We start from the raw sequence: 14,536 nt of genomic DNA, 5'->3' as shown, positions 1-14,536 counted from the left end.
GCTGATGACAAAAGCGGGTAAATGATCATCGGGGTCGGACACAGTGCAGCTTGTAAATGTGTTATGGAGCTCGATGGTCCCGCCCACCCCGAAGTCCACTGAGGTGAAGTCAACTTTCCTTTCATCTTTCTCTTAGACGTTTGAAAACTCTAGAATTAAGAGTTTAAAAGGCACGATGGAGGCAATCCAGCTACATCCAAGACATCCGCCTTGTTTTACTGCTAACCTGTAATGGAGCCTTATCACATTTTCTGCAGTGCAAACGTTAAAATAAACTCTTAATGTCTTTACTTTAAGCAGTTTGTCAGTCCAATCTCTGCTGGAGGTTCAAGGCCGATAGCAGAGATGCCAAATGTAGCGATACTACATAGCTTTGCTCAAAACACTTGATTCCACCGCATAATGTCAGCTACTGGTAATCCGGGAAGTGCTCCTCTGTGCTTGTAAAGTACATTCACCTTCTCCTGAGTCAATACGGTGGTACAATTGTATACAAACCAAGAGGCATCAACATTTGAAGCAAGCCATGTTACAAGCCTGATTTGTACTGCTCAAAGAAAATAAACACTGAAGCGTAACACTTGTTTGAAAGCCCATCAACACCGCTTGCGGCTTCATGGTTTGGCACATTCCTCAGATTCTAATTTTGCACATCTTCAAAGCAATTTCAATATTATCTGGTAGTGTAAAGGATATTTCTACCCCCTGCAGCCAAAATACTCGTGTATGCATGCGAGCCCGTGTGACATTTCCCAAAGACATTCTGGGCCGGTGTGGAGACGCACAGCTCCTCTGATGTGGATAAAAGCAGGTCAGTGTGACGATAACACATGTGCCCGGAGCCATGGTCTCGACCACAATAGGTCACACCGAGCAGAGCTTGGCATCGCTCCTCAGACGCTTTCTTAAAGTTAGAGGCAAAATGTCCTTCAGGAACAACCTACTCCTCTGGTGATTAATTCGACTGGCCCCGTGGTCTGGAAAAAGTCACCCCAGAAATGCAAGTGTAAGAGGAGTGGACAGACAAGAGGTGCCTCAGGGGGAAAGTGTGTATGAAAGTGTGTATCCATGGGTTTCACAATGATAAAATATCAGGAGCAGTTCCATAGCAATTAACAATGTAAAACTAAATATCTTATCTGAAAGATGAAAAGTCAAAGATGAAACTTTTGTAAATGAGAAGGCCAGAAGTTAATTTTACTCTCTCTGGGCGTCAGCAGATTTAAAGAGAGGGTTTGTGAATGTTGATATGATATATGCTTTTGCCAAGAACAATTTCCATGAGTATGTGTGTGTTTAAACCTACGCAGAGATGGAGAGAACATGCAAACTCCACACAGGAAGGCCCCGCACCACCCGGGAATCGATCCCAGGACATACCTAAAGCCCAGAGCTAGTTTGACCTGTTCAGTTCAGAGTCTGGAATTCTGGAGAAGGAGCTGAACATGAACCACGGCATGAGCACAAACTGAGAAGGACAAACACAAGGACAAGACTCTGGCAACACATGTTCTGTTGTGATTGTAGTTCCTTTTGTATGCGTACAGGCTACATCTTTATATCTATCTATCTAGCAGCAGCAGCAGCAGCAGCACCAGCACCAGCACCAGCAGCACCAGCAGCAGCAGCAGCAGCAGCAGCAGCAGCAGCAGCACCAGCAGCAGCAGCAGCACCAGCACCAGCACCAGCACCAGCAGCAGCACCAGCACCAGCACCAGCAGCAGCACCAGCAGCAGCAGCAGCAGCAGCAGCAGCACCAGCACCAGCAGCAGCAGCACCAGCACCAGCAGCAGCAGCAGCAGCAGCAGCAGCACCAGCACCAGCAGCAGCAGCACCAGCAGCAGCACCAGCAGCAGCAGCAGCAGCAGCACCAGCACCAGCAGCAGCAGCAGCACCAGCAGCAGCAGCAGCAGCAGCAGCACCAGCAGCAGCAGCACCAGCAGCAGCACCAGCAGCAGCAGCAGCACCAGCACCAGCAGCAGCAGCACCAGCAGCAGCACCAGCAGCAGCACCAGCACCAGCAGCAGCAGCAGCACCAGCAGCAGCAGCAGCAGCAGCAGCACCAGCAGCAGCAGCACCAGCAGCAGCACCAGCAGCAGCAGCAGCAGCAGCAGCAGCAGCACCAGCAGCAGCACCAGCACCAGCAGCAGCAGCAGCAGCACCAGCAGCAGCAGCAGCAGCAGCAGCACCAGCAGCAGCAGCACCAGCAGCAGCAGCAGCAGCAGCAGCAGCAGCACCAGCACCAGCAGCAGCAGCACCAGCAGCAGCACCAGCAGCAGCAGCAGCAGCAGCACCAGCACCAGCAGCAGCAGCAGCACCAGCAGCAGCAGCAGCAGCAGCAGCACCAGCAGCAGCAGCACCAGCAGCAGCACCAGCAGCAGCAGCAGCAGCAGCAGCAGCAGCAGCAGCACCAGCAGCAGCACCAGCACCAGCAGCAGCAGCACCAGCAGCAGCACCAGCAGCAGCAGCAGCAGCAGCAGCACCAGCAGCAGCAGCAGCAGCAGCAGCAGCAGCAGCACCAGCACCAGCAGCAGCAGCAGCAGCAGCAGCACCAGCAGCAGCACCAGCAGTAGCAGCAGCAGCACCAGCACCAGCAGCACCAGCAGCACCAGCACCAGCAGCAGCACCAGCAGCAGCAGCAGCAGCAGCAGCACCAGCAGCAGCAGCAGCAGCAGCAGCAGCACCAGCACCAGCAGCAGCAGCACCAGCAGCAGCACCAGCAGCAGCACCAGCAGCAGCAGCAGCAGCAGCAGCACCAGCAGCAGCAGCAGCAGCAGCAGCAGCACCAGCACCAGCAGCAGCAGCAGCAGCAGCACCAGCAGCAGCACCAGCAGTAGCAGCAGCAGCACCAGCACCAGCAGCACCAGCACCAGCAGCAGTAGCAGCAGCAGCAGCAGCAGCGATGACACCACCATGTTAAATTAAAAAGCTGTTGGGAAACACATCTTAATTTTAAGGGAAAATGTGGCAGATCTATAAATATTCAACGTTTATTGTCAAGTTAGCTAAAAAATTGTACACATTTCCACACTTGCAATCACATCACATTTAACCACCACATAATTCACAGTAGCCACAGCGCTAAACCTATCACATATGCCATCCTAAAGTTCACATCTTGGACCGCGGCCACCGTCATGACTGGTTTCTGCGTATCACCATTCAGCAAAGTTCTCATCCCTCTTCCGCTATTCAAATCCCTGGTCAGGACTCAGGAGTTATGGTATGGGGCCGGAGCATGCGATCCGCCTGTGCCTCGCTGACTGAGAGCAGCGTCTGCCCCTTTGAGTCAAGCGTTACTAAACCGGGCCCGGTCCAGCTGCTCCACATCCGCGCTGTAACGTGAACCAAAGAGAATGTAAGGGCCACAGCGGCTCTTCGGTCCCCATCAGAGACAAGTCTTTCAGCAACAACAAGCTCATTACCCCAAACCTCTTGACCAGGCCGACACGTTGGAGGGAAACTGGAGAGGGGAAGATCTGGTCCAGACGTGAAGACCACACAGGAGGACCACGTATAAGTTGACAAAGTGGTTGGACATTAGGACACAAAGTGATTCATAAAGACACTCCACATAATGGTTGTAAAATTCATAGGTGAATCAGCGCTGTGGAAACTCTGACCAATAAGAGATCAGAGAAGAAACATTATCTTTGTCCAACTACTTAACCATTTTGCACTTTAGATCAAAGACAATATCCCAGAAAACACAGGTCAGACAATCTCGATTTAACAGAGGTAATGTTTTTGAACAATAATAGGTTTTATTGTCATTCTGAAAAACTGCTCACATCTGATGCTAAAATGAATGCTTTCATCTTTCGACAAAACCACTTTTCACCAAAAGTACTATTATTTGATCTGATCTTCTATTCTTTAAATAATGCCTTACTTGTGGATCTAAGAAATACATGATAAACTTAATGGCAACAGAAAGGCTGAGGCCGTGTCTCCGTCAGGCGTGGCCATGTGGCGAGGAGTGAATCAATGGGATATTATTCTACTTTCTAAATTTTCTCATCGATTGATCTTGATTTTAGAGTAAATTTTATTTGGTCTTTCCAAAAGTAAAATGGCTTTTAGTATTGATTTAATAAACTATAGACATTTGATCTATATTGTCTCATCCTTCCCAAATAATTGATGATTTCCCATGATTCAATCTTGCTCTGTCGATCTTTCGATTAAGCCCCACACACAACCCAGGAATCAACTATTTTTATTTTCATCATATGTGTATTTACAGGACAGTTACATGATGCCTGAGGGCAAAGATGCTCGTACCAGAATGTGCTGGAGGTGCAGATTCTTCATAGAACAGATATCTGAACACAACAGATGCTGTATTCAGATATTAAGGACATTGTGAACATGAAATTCCAATGCATTTTGTTATTCTATATGATCAAAAAGTTATTGTAGTAACTTGTAACCCTGGTTTAAGTGCTATCCACGTATCGTATCGAGCTCAGAGTATCAGGATGTGTGTCATAATATCGTGTATCGTGAGGCAGAAGGCAATATCCCGCCACAGTACTAACCACTCTCCCACTGTCACTATCCCATCGTGTCCTAGACCAGAGTGTGACAAACGTCCTCATGCCTGATATAACTGGGTGTTACGGAGGAGAGCGGGAGCAGCAGTGCAGCCAGACCAGTTCAGGGCCAGACCTCCTCCACCCGTGCTCCCGGCCCATTCCTGCTCCCGGCCCATTCCTGCTCCCGGCCCATTCCTGCTCCCGGCCCATTCCTGCTCCCGGCCCATTCCTGCTCCTCCATCCCTGCTTCTCCATCCTGCTCCTCCATCCCTGCTCCCGGCCCATCCGTGCTCCGGGCCCATCCGTGCTCCCGGCCCATCCGTTCTCCCGGCCCATCCGTGCTCCTCCATCCGTTCTCCCGGCCCATCCGTGCTCCTCCATCCGTGTTCCCGGCCCATCCTGGCTCTCCTGCGTATGAGAGATCACTCTGACACACTGACCCACAGCTGCTCCCGGAGACGCCAAGCAGCCGGCACGGCGAGCTGTTCTCCCGCCGCCGCTTCCCCGTTCACTCATCGAGGCCCTCGATGAACCGGCTTTTACTACGTACTCATACGGCCAACAAAAACACACACGTGCGCACGTTTTATTAAGAGCGATTTGTGCGAGCTTTTCCTGTCCAAGTCAAACGTTCCACATGAAAGCAGCAAAGAGACATGAATGCCACTTTTCAGCACTCCTTTGAAATGTCTTGGATCGAAATGAACAGCTGACGGAGGCGGCGTGGCGAATCGAGATGCTATAAGGTTCAAGGTGTGTGTGCGTGTGTGTGTGTGCGCATGCGTGTGTGTGTGTGCGTGCCTGTGCGTACTTGCGAGGAGGGCTCTTTTCGCTGTAGGACCCAGTGAAGTCATCATCACAGCTGCTCTGCCACTGCGGCCCCCGTGGAAGGCCGGCTCCCAGCTGAGGGCCGTAAATTCAGCGCATAAAAAGGGGGACAAAGATGTACGCTCCACTCAACAGGTGCAGGGGCCCGGATGAATGGACACCGTTTTCTTGTGTGGTTTTGGGGTTTTTTTCTAGGCTTTTGGTCACAATCTAAAAAGGAAGAGCATTCAGCCGTTAACATTTGAAACTCGAAGTGGCTCCGATGGAGATTAAGCACATGTGGTTCATTCATCGCAGGCTGTGGCTCTTGGACAAAATGTTTAAAGTATAATGTCCAACGAGGCTCAAAGAAAAATGCAAAATACATTGTAAGATCTAATGGCAGTGGTAGAAAGAGTTACAAAAGTACAGATAATTGCTGAAAGTATGAAGTACGAATGAATATTACTACTACTGGAGCTCTGGATGTTAAAGTTTGGCTTTATCACATTTACCTGTACAGCTTAATACTGGATGAATACAGTTTACAGACACTTTTTCCACGTTAAACCCAGATAAAGCGTTGTTTTCTACTTTTTTCATTCCATTTCGCCATAAAACACTGTTGTTTCTGTAACGAATCACTGGAAATGGTGATATATCTTCTGCGTGATCATCACTATTCAAAATTAAACCAGACTTTGACGTGCAATTGTCACTTTCACGTCATTCTGCGTGTCATTTGTCCCGTTATCGATCTCACACAGAAGTTTGTTTTGTTCCTGAGCCTCGCGTGAGTCTTGTGTGAGTCTCAGCGTTTCTCACTTCCTGGTCACTTCCTGGTCGTGTTCTGCACTTTGGTTCGTTCACAATTCAGACAAATCGCTCCAGGGTTTAATTCAATTGTACCGAGACCGACTTTTCCAACCGGACCAGAGTTTGCTTCATTGGTCTGGGTCAGAGGTCGAATGCGCCTTCCCAATTACCCAAACGAACCAAAGCAGCCAGATGATTCCTGATTCTAATCAAACGTGTATTGTGAAGTCCTGACACCCGATGCCAGTTTTGATACAGCAATAAAAATAACACAATCTTTTAGACAATAGAATGTGATTTTCAACTCATAATGTATTTTAATATTATAATGTGTCAAATCAGGCTCATTCTAAAACTATTCAGGAAAGGCCCAAATTTTTTCCAGTATTAATACTAAAATAGCCTAATTAGTGACACAGTGAAGGTTAATTGGGCACTAAAATTGATCCGAATCCGAAGTATGAAAGATATTTAGAAAAAAATGACATTACAATTGTTGTTTTAGAGATGTGCAAAACTCTAAAATCCAATTAAAACACATTTTAAAAGCTGCAAAGTCTAATGTATCGTAGGAAAACTCTATTTTAAACTAACAGCTTGGTTACATTTTGTGCTTTACTTCAACCTCAACATTTACAGACACATTTAGAATATAACGGAGGCGCTTCACTGAACGAGTACAAAGCAGACAAACCAAATATGGGATTACTCAAACTTGCAAATGAAACAAAAGCTGAGACACGCTTTATGATGGGGGAAAAAAAAGTTAAAAAAAAGTCCGATGAGCGCAGACCTTTAGGGCAGACGAAGCTCCAAATGACTTTCTTTTAACGTTGAACATCCAGAACTGAAACATGAACCAATTTGAGTTATGACACATCCTGTACGAAGCCTTTAAAACCGTACACATCTACCCGTTTTCACTTGCCAGGAACAACATGCATTGTGAATATGTTCTGGATATGACATTACAGTTGAGAGTTTGATCCCCTTTTTCCAACAGCATTGTACATCTATGTTGTAGGTTTTGAAGCGGGGTCGTGCCGGGTCACAAAGCCCCTGGCAGCGTGTTCTCTCCACTTCCTGTGTAAAAAATGCATTTGTGTGAAATTGTTGTATGACACAGAAGCATATGATCTGCTTAAAATGTCCGTCTCCGGGCGATTTGAAGAGGGTTTCATCCTCACATCCAGTCATTAAGTCAAATCTAATAAAAGAACAATATGCTTTCAGTTTTTTTTAAAAAGGATGCAATTATCTAGGATTCAATTTACAATGCAAAAAAAAACTATTTCCGCTTGCTATTTTCAGTAAAAGGTATAAACTTATTGACCCAAGTGAACCCGCTGATTCTCAAGATAACTCTAAATGATTTATGGCAAGAGGAATATTTATATTTTTGTATATTTCTGGAGCAGCAGCTGACGAGCAGGCTGTCGAGATAACAGCTCTGACTGAAGTGCTCGCAGCTCCTTTTCCTGTGCGGACAATCAAACATACCGACCCTGACGCTTCACAGATGGAACTTCTGAGAAAGCCTGCTATCTCCTCCTTTCATCTGCGGCCAGGAGGAACTGTAAAACACTCAAGCGGCTCCACATAGTTTCATGGGGTTTCACGGTAATAAAAGAGGAGCAAAAAGGGCATCAGGGGTTAAAAGTCAGCGCCTCTTTAACCGAAGTGACCGGACACAAAGCATTCTCAGCTACTGCGGCCGGACTCTGCCTGAAATGGCCTGGCCCGACACCCGGACGAGACCTCTGGCTGCGACCTTTAACCTCTCAGGTGGAATAGTCCGGTTACATCATCGGCTTATGTGGGTTTAAAAAAAGGTAGAGGTCCTGATAGTGCGACTAGGGATGTGATGGTACTTTGCTGTCACGATTCTTGTCTCGATACATGGGTCACGATTTCAATTTATTTTGTTGATTTGCTAAATAAAACTGGACTTTTCAATAAATTACAAAATGTGTGAATATATTTTATAGGCAATTTAGTGAGGAGCGTGTTTGTGTGTGATGTATGGTCATTCTAGGCTGTTAGACATACAATCACCATCAGACTTTTCTATTTACTTGGCGTTATATTTATGTTGCTCTTTTATTAGTCCCAAGGAGCAGTCCTCCTCCTCCTCCTCTCTGGATAATTTACTACTAAACAAAGCATACAAAGTAAAGCTGTCTAAATAGGTTGTTTTCTGCAAAAAAATTGAAAATAAAGTCTTAAAAAGAGGTTGCCTTTTCCAAGAGTTGTGATTTATGAGGGCTTTAATTACTGACACATAGCGCCAAAAGTGGTCATAGAGTGTGAAAAGGTTATAGTTTAGTAATTCTTGGGTGAATTTACATAAAATAAAAAGTCTACGCACACACAAGCTGGATCGAACCACCAGTATCGAACGATTTGATACAATTTCAAATCTGTCGATACCGGAAGATACCAGGAAAGAGACTATCTATATTTAAACTTGTTATCAAACAATATATTTACAGACTTATACCTGAAAAAGTGACATGATAACCAACTGTACTTATTATTATTATTATGAGGGGAGTATTTCATTGTAGCAAAGATAATTGAGCTTAATCAGGTGCTTTACTCAATTTCAACACAATTTTCTTGGAGGCGGCTCAAATGTGAAACCTTTTTCACAGTTTCTTGCGAGATTGAAGAATTCCCAGGAGAGTCCTTCCTGCGACTGCTTTGAACTCGCCTGAACGCTGAAGGCCAAATATTTACACGTCGGCCCCTTGTTTGTTTATTGTAAAAGCTTCTCTCCCACTGTGGGGTAAATGAACTAAAGAAAAAAATAGTCTTCAGACAAAACACCTCGAGCAGCTGATGAATCCCAGGCACATTCACGTGAGCCTGTAATAAGCTCCTTTTCGGGTCATGGAGCGGAGAGCGGTGTGTGAGCGTGCACGGGGGGCCGGGGAGCGTGCACGGGGGGCCGGGGAGCGTGCACGGGGGGCCGGGGAGCGTGCACGGGGGGCCGGGGAGCGTGCACGGGGGGCTCTGCTGCTGCTGACTCGGCTGTCTCTGCTCAAAAGAAGGGGATCTGTGCGTTTAGGGTCTGGCTCCGGCCCACGGAGATTAGGCCGAGCAGAGGTGTGGGCCGGGCAGGACGGGCGGGCCGGGCAGGACGGGCGGGACAGGCGGGACGAGCGTGTCAGCTGAGAGCGGGACAGAGGAGTGAGGTGCGAACGCTCCCACCCAGGGCTCGTTTAGGAGAGTTCACAGCAGATTCTTTAGAACGTCCCCCAATAACAACTAATAATCAGGACAATTTTAGAAGTAGAATTCAACATTTTTAATTTATCTCTGTTTTTGTCACGTTAACTTTTAATTTTGTCATTCAGAAAGTTTGATTTTGTAATGATTTAGTTGTTTGGTTATGGTCTCAGTAATCGTGAATAATTGTTAACTCATGGTGCCTATCTCACAATAAACACTCAAATTTGACATTGTGGCGTCTCCATTGCCAAGTCCGCTTCTTTATGGCGACTTTGGGCTTCTATTTTTGGAAAGTCACTTGCCAGTTGTGCAGTAGGTTGCACATGGAAGAACAATTATTGGTACGCGCAAAAAATAAGCTTATATCGTATCGGCTAAACAAAATCCATATTGGGCCATCCCTATTAATTAGATCCAAGGATGAGAGAAATACTGGCTGTTAATGTTTTAAACTTATTATTTATGTAAAAGATGCAATGAAATATATGCTCATCTCATTAGCGCTCTCATTAGTGGTGACACACAATGTTGAGCTAATTGCTGATTTTATTAATTTATTTTAGTTGGTCTTGGTCGCTTGTTTTGGGCTGTTTTTCAAAGACTTAAGCTTGGATTATACTTCCCGCATGTAAATTCCGCACAGAAATGAGACGTGCGCAGGGCAGCGGAGACGACTTGGGCAGTTTTTATTCGAGTTAATTTGAGTTTCATGCGATGTCTATTTTTAATCGTCTCTATTCGTTAATTCTTCACTATAAACAATATACTTGATATTCAAATGTTGCATATCTTCATAACAACAACACAATATTATGTCATTTTGATGTATTGCCAATCTCTAAGTCGATATTTACATAATTTTTATCTATATCTGACCACATATCTACTGGAAGATACCAAAAGGAGTAAATATAATCAAAGCGTACAAGCCAAAACTAAATCATAGTCAATATTTCACTTGTGAATGAATTCAAGTGTAAAGCTGAGAGCTGTGTTGTCTGTAATCCTCCATCTGTTTACATTGTAAGCCTAATTCTGTTAAACCGAGCATCTGTTTGACTGGCGTGTGCTTCGTTCAGACAAACGTTATGCGTGGAAAACAATCAGGGAAAGGAAGTTATTAGTGAGGCTAGTGATCCTGGAGGTGTGTCATCAGCAGCCTCTGTTGGAAATGCTTTGGACACGGCGTCAATGGACCGAGCACAGGGGTCAGAAAACTGCCCCGATAAACAGAGTTTCAGAGCCATTTACTAGAAGTAATCTGTCATATTACAGGAACGCTGAGGAACCGGTTACTCACTCAGGCCACAGTCCAAGTGACTGAAGACTGGATTGTGTCGTTCACATTACAAATAGGTTTGGATCAGCAATTTGAGCATTTTAAGCCAGTTCAAATGAATTCTGGTAATTTTAAACAGAAATTAATAAAAATGGTGTCAATGTAAGATGTTTTAAGTGTCTTGCTAAAGGACACAACAGCAGAATGCACAGGTAGGAGCGGGGATTGTCTTATTAAAACAACAACAAGTATTATTTGTTGCTTTGTGTTCTTAGTTTGTGAATTTCCCCAAGTCAAGAGTCATTGTTTTTAAAGTTAGTATGTGAAAAGTGTTATAAAATTACAGTTTCTGAATATTGATATATAAAATATAAAATAGTTAGTTTGACAAAACAGCCAGACAAAAAGCACTTTACATTTAAGTTGTTTTTTTATTTAGGAGTATAGATTGAACTTAAATGACAATTATTATTGTATTATATTGTGTCCTGAATAATCACAAGATAACCGAATCATCCCTACTCAGAAGACGGATTGCCTTCCCAGCTTTGGTTCAATGGGCAGGAATAACTCAAGTCCATGTCATTCAAGTCTTTGTCAAAAATGAGTCCAATAGGTGGACTGGAGACTCCCTGTGGTTCCACTGTTATATGAGACTCTAATCTGTGGTAAATCAGCAGCAACTGAACTGGCCACTGCGGCTCACTGATAGTGAAAACAACAACAGTCATCAGCACAAAACAACAGAGGTAAGACACAAATCAAGGCTCAACAAAGACTCTCATTTGTGACTGTTTAAACGCTCAGGCAAAGTGGCCTCCATCATGGAGAATGTTTCAGGAGTCTTTGGTGAAGGCTGGCATCTGTTGTGTGAATGAAAGCCTGGTGAAGCGTGGCACGGCCACCAGATTCTGGTGCCACATTTGTCTCTTTTGGCAAAACAGGATGATCAGATCCAGCAAGTGCTGAATTTGGACAAAAAGAGAAGTTCTGGAAAATTTGAATGTCCAAAGCAAACAGCCACAACTCAATAGTGTCTGAAAACATGATTGAATGTGAGTGTCACAGATGCAGAGGTGTAATGACACAGTGATCATGTCCACACACATGTATGAGCGAGCGGCTGCTGGAGAACTGTATACACGCTCATATTTATAGTGAGATGATACTAATCCAAATACACAATGAAGCCGTACGAGGAGTTGAGCAGAGACAAAGCCTGTTTCAGAGCTCTGGAGCTGCAGTCTGCCACAGGTCATCTGTGGGTGAAGCACCTGTCCAGGAGCTGTCCAGGAGCTGTGTGCTAGTTACTATGAGAGATGCCGAGTGCACCAGGCAGAGAGGTGTGAAAGAGCCAGGGGCCCCGGGGGGCCCATCTGTTGTGAGTGAATAAAGTGTGCTCAGAAGGGGGGACAGGCCTGCTCTAAACTACAGGCAGCAGACAGCTCCATTAATCAGAGCAGGATGGGCCTGCTGGGCTCTGACACTGAGGCTGGAGAGACAATGTGTCACCGCCCTGTTTTTACAACTGTCCTCCAACAACAACAAAGTCATACCACGTGTGGACAACCATTCCTGACCACGTCAATAAACGTTCATTTTCAGAGTCTTGGATTTTGTTTTAACATATCCAACATAACAAAAACAAGAAAATATAGTAGTGCAGACAGCAAAAATCAAACTTCTGCTTTTTATGCACTTTACCTGCCAATAGAGGCACTGATGCAACATGCACCAGCTCATGAAAGCACAGTGTTTTTGAAAGTGCATCTACATTGATTTTATAATGCGGGGCTATTTTTAATCTGAAGGCAGCCCCAGTTGGCAGTCTGTGTGTCACATCTCCAGTAGCTCTGGCCCATCCCTAGAGACAAGAGGGTGCCAGGGGTGACAGGGTGACAGGGTGCAGCCAATGACAGGGAAGGAAACATGGAAGAGCACTTTAATAGTATGATTCAGCAGAGGTATCAGTGTCTACAGATGGCAGGCTGAGTCCTATTGACTTACATAGAAGGGGGTGTGAGAGACACCCCTGAACTACCCCAGGGACGTCAAACATGGCCGAGCTCACAGCACTATTTAGTAAACTAACGTTTTAAAATAAAGATGAGAATTGAGAAAAAAGAGGCATTTGTGAGGACAAAATCTAGATGATTTGGAAAGAGGGCAGTCTTCTTGGAGCCTAGATTTTGAGCATAGGGCGGCATTCAACAGAGGCACTGAATCAAAATATTGACAAAATAGCAAGTCAAATGGCAAAGGATGAATTTTTTAAAGATAAAAAGTACTCTCGTGGTGGAGGGGGGACAAGGGCTCTCATTTAATCATTTAATTAGTTGATGGTCTCCTGTCGCTTCGACTAATTATACTAATCTGCCTTTTCACTTCGGAATATTGTTTAATTACAACTATACTTATTTGTGTAGTTTTCTCCAGCAACACGCCACACCATCTTTTAGTCAATGAATCAACCATCATCATCATTTTACTACTACTAGGCTGGGGTCTGATTTGTCTTGACCTTGTTCCACAAATCTCCTCTACTGCCCAATTATGTCCAGTGGATTATTACACTTTTTCATGATTACAGTACAGTAGTCCCTCACCTCATTAGTGGCACGGTGTATTCTTTCCTGCAGATGACTGAAGTGACAACATGGCAGCGCAAGAAAAAGGCCAGAGCTGCAGAGGACGTCCTGGAACCCTTCACCGTCCGACATCCACCAATGGGCCTAAAATAACAGCACAATGAGAAGAGACAGAGGAGAGCTGAGAAAGTGATCTGACCTGCTCTCGCTGTATCACTGGAGACATTTGGTCATGACTGATGAGACCTCTGCTGCTACTGTAACTGTACTACCCTCTACTCCAGAATATAAGCTTTAGTTTTAGTGAAGAAATAAATGGAGAGGCTAATTTGTCTTATTTTACAGGCACAGAAATATTTGTGTACAGGAACCTAAAGGCTTCACAAATGTCAAAAGAAGTTCCATTCTCTGGTATCTTCAAGTAGCACATTGACACATGGAGAAGCTTATGGCAGTAGCAGAAGCAGTAAAATGATAGTAGTAGAAGTATCAAAAATAGGATTATGCTATCAGTAATAATCAGCAAGTAGCATTTATGCACATAATTCATAGTTTTATAGTTCTATATTGATCGTTTCCAATTTGAGTTGATCTTGTTCTAAAGAAATGTATTTTCTTTTCAAACAATCCTCAGTTTAAACGTCACCACTCCAGTGCCAGTGACAGACACAAAAATCCAACGTATTCATTTGTACCATGAATTTATACTGCCACTGCTGTCGACCTGTCGTAACAAACATCCCAAGCTGATTTTGAGTGATTTGAGATGAGTTGATCACAATTATCAATGTCAAGATTATTCAGTAAATTGATCATTGAGTCTTCAGTTCAGAATATGATTGTCAAGGAATTAAAGATAATAACAATCCTCACAATTTCAAACAAAAACCTATCTAAATCTGAGGGTTTTTTACATTTGTATTGATTCTGCATCTGCTCTGTCATGGTATATGTGTGTGTACTTTACGTGTTTGTTATGAAATGTTCTTCCATCGACTGAGAACGTTTTCTGATTCTGATTTTTGTTGTTTGTTCATGGTGTCAATAATGGTGAGAATTGTAATGCAAACATGTTATATTCTCAAATTCTTCAATCAACTTGATGATTCCCCGCACAGCTTATGAATTATAAAAAGATAAATTCTAATTGCTTGTTCTTCCCGTTACATCGTTGTATCCAGTGATCAGTGAGTCTGCCACTTGAATGGAGTTGTCCTCGAGATCGAGCACATTAACCTTTAGCTGAGCCTTTAAATTAGCCAAATTAATTCTGC

The 14,536-nt window shown here is 44.6% G+C and overlaps 1 long non-coding RNA gene across 1 annotated transcript in view; it reads right to left on the bottom strand.

The window, feature by feature from the left end:
• Positions 1–13,408, bottom strand: part of LOC140365004 (uncharacterized) — a 29,689-nt gene extending 16,281 nt beyond the window's left edge. Inside the window, exons 1-2 of the long non-coding RNA XR_011927755.1 lie at positions 13,281–13,408; positions 5,350–5,576 (exon numbers count right to left, since the gene is read on the bottom strand). This is a non-coding gene — a long non-coding RNA (uncharacterized lncRNA). The remainder of the gene's footprint in view (positions 1–5,349; positions 5,577–13,280) is intronic.
• Between the last annotated feature and the right edge of the window lie 1,128 nt (positions 13,409–14,536).

This window comes from Eucyclogobius newberryi, unplaced genomic scaffold, assembly GCF_026437365.1.
Source record: "Eucyclogobius newberryi isolate DKJ021-1_F unplaced genomic scaffold, fEucNew1.0.hap1 SCAF_18, whole genome shotgun sequence".
In the NCBI taxonomy this organism is placed as follows: Eukaryota; Metazoa; Chordata; class Actinopteri; order Gobiiformes; family Gobiidae; genus Eucyclogobius; species Eucyclogobius newberryi.
This window is presented reverse-complemented; position numbering and strand designations above follow the sequence as displayed.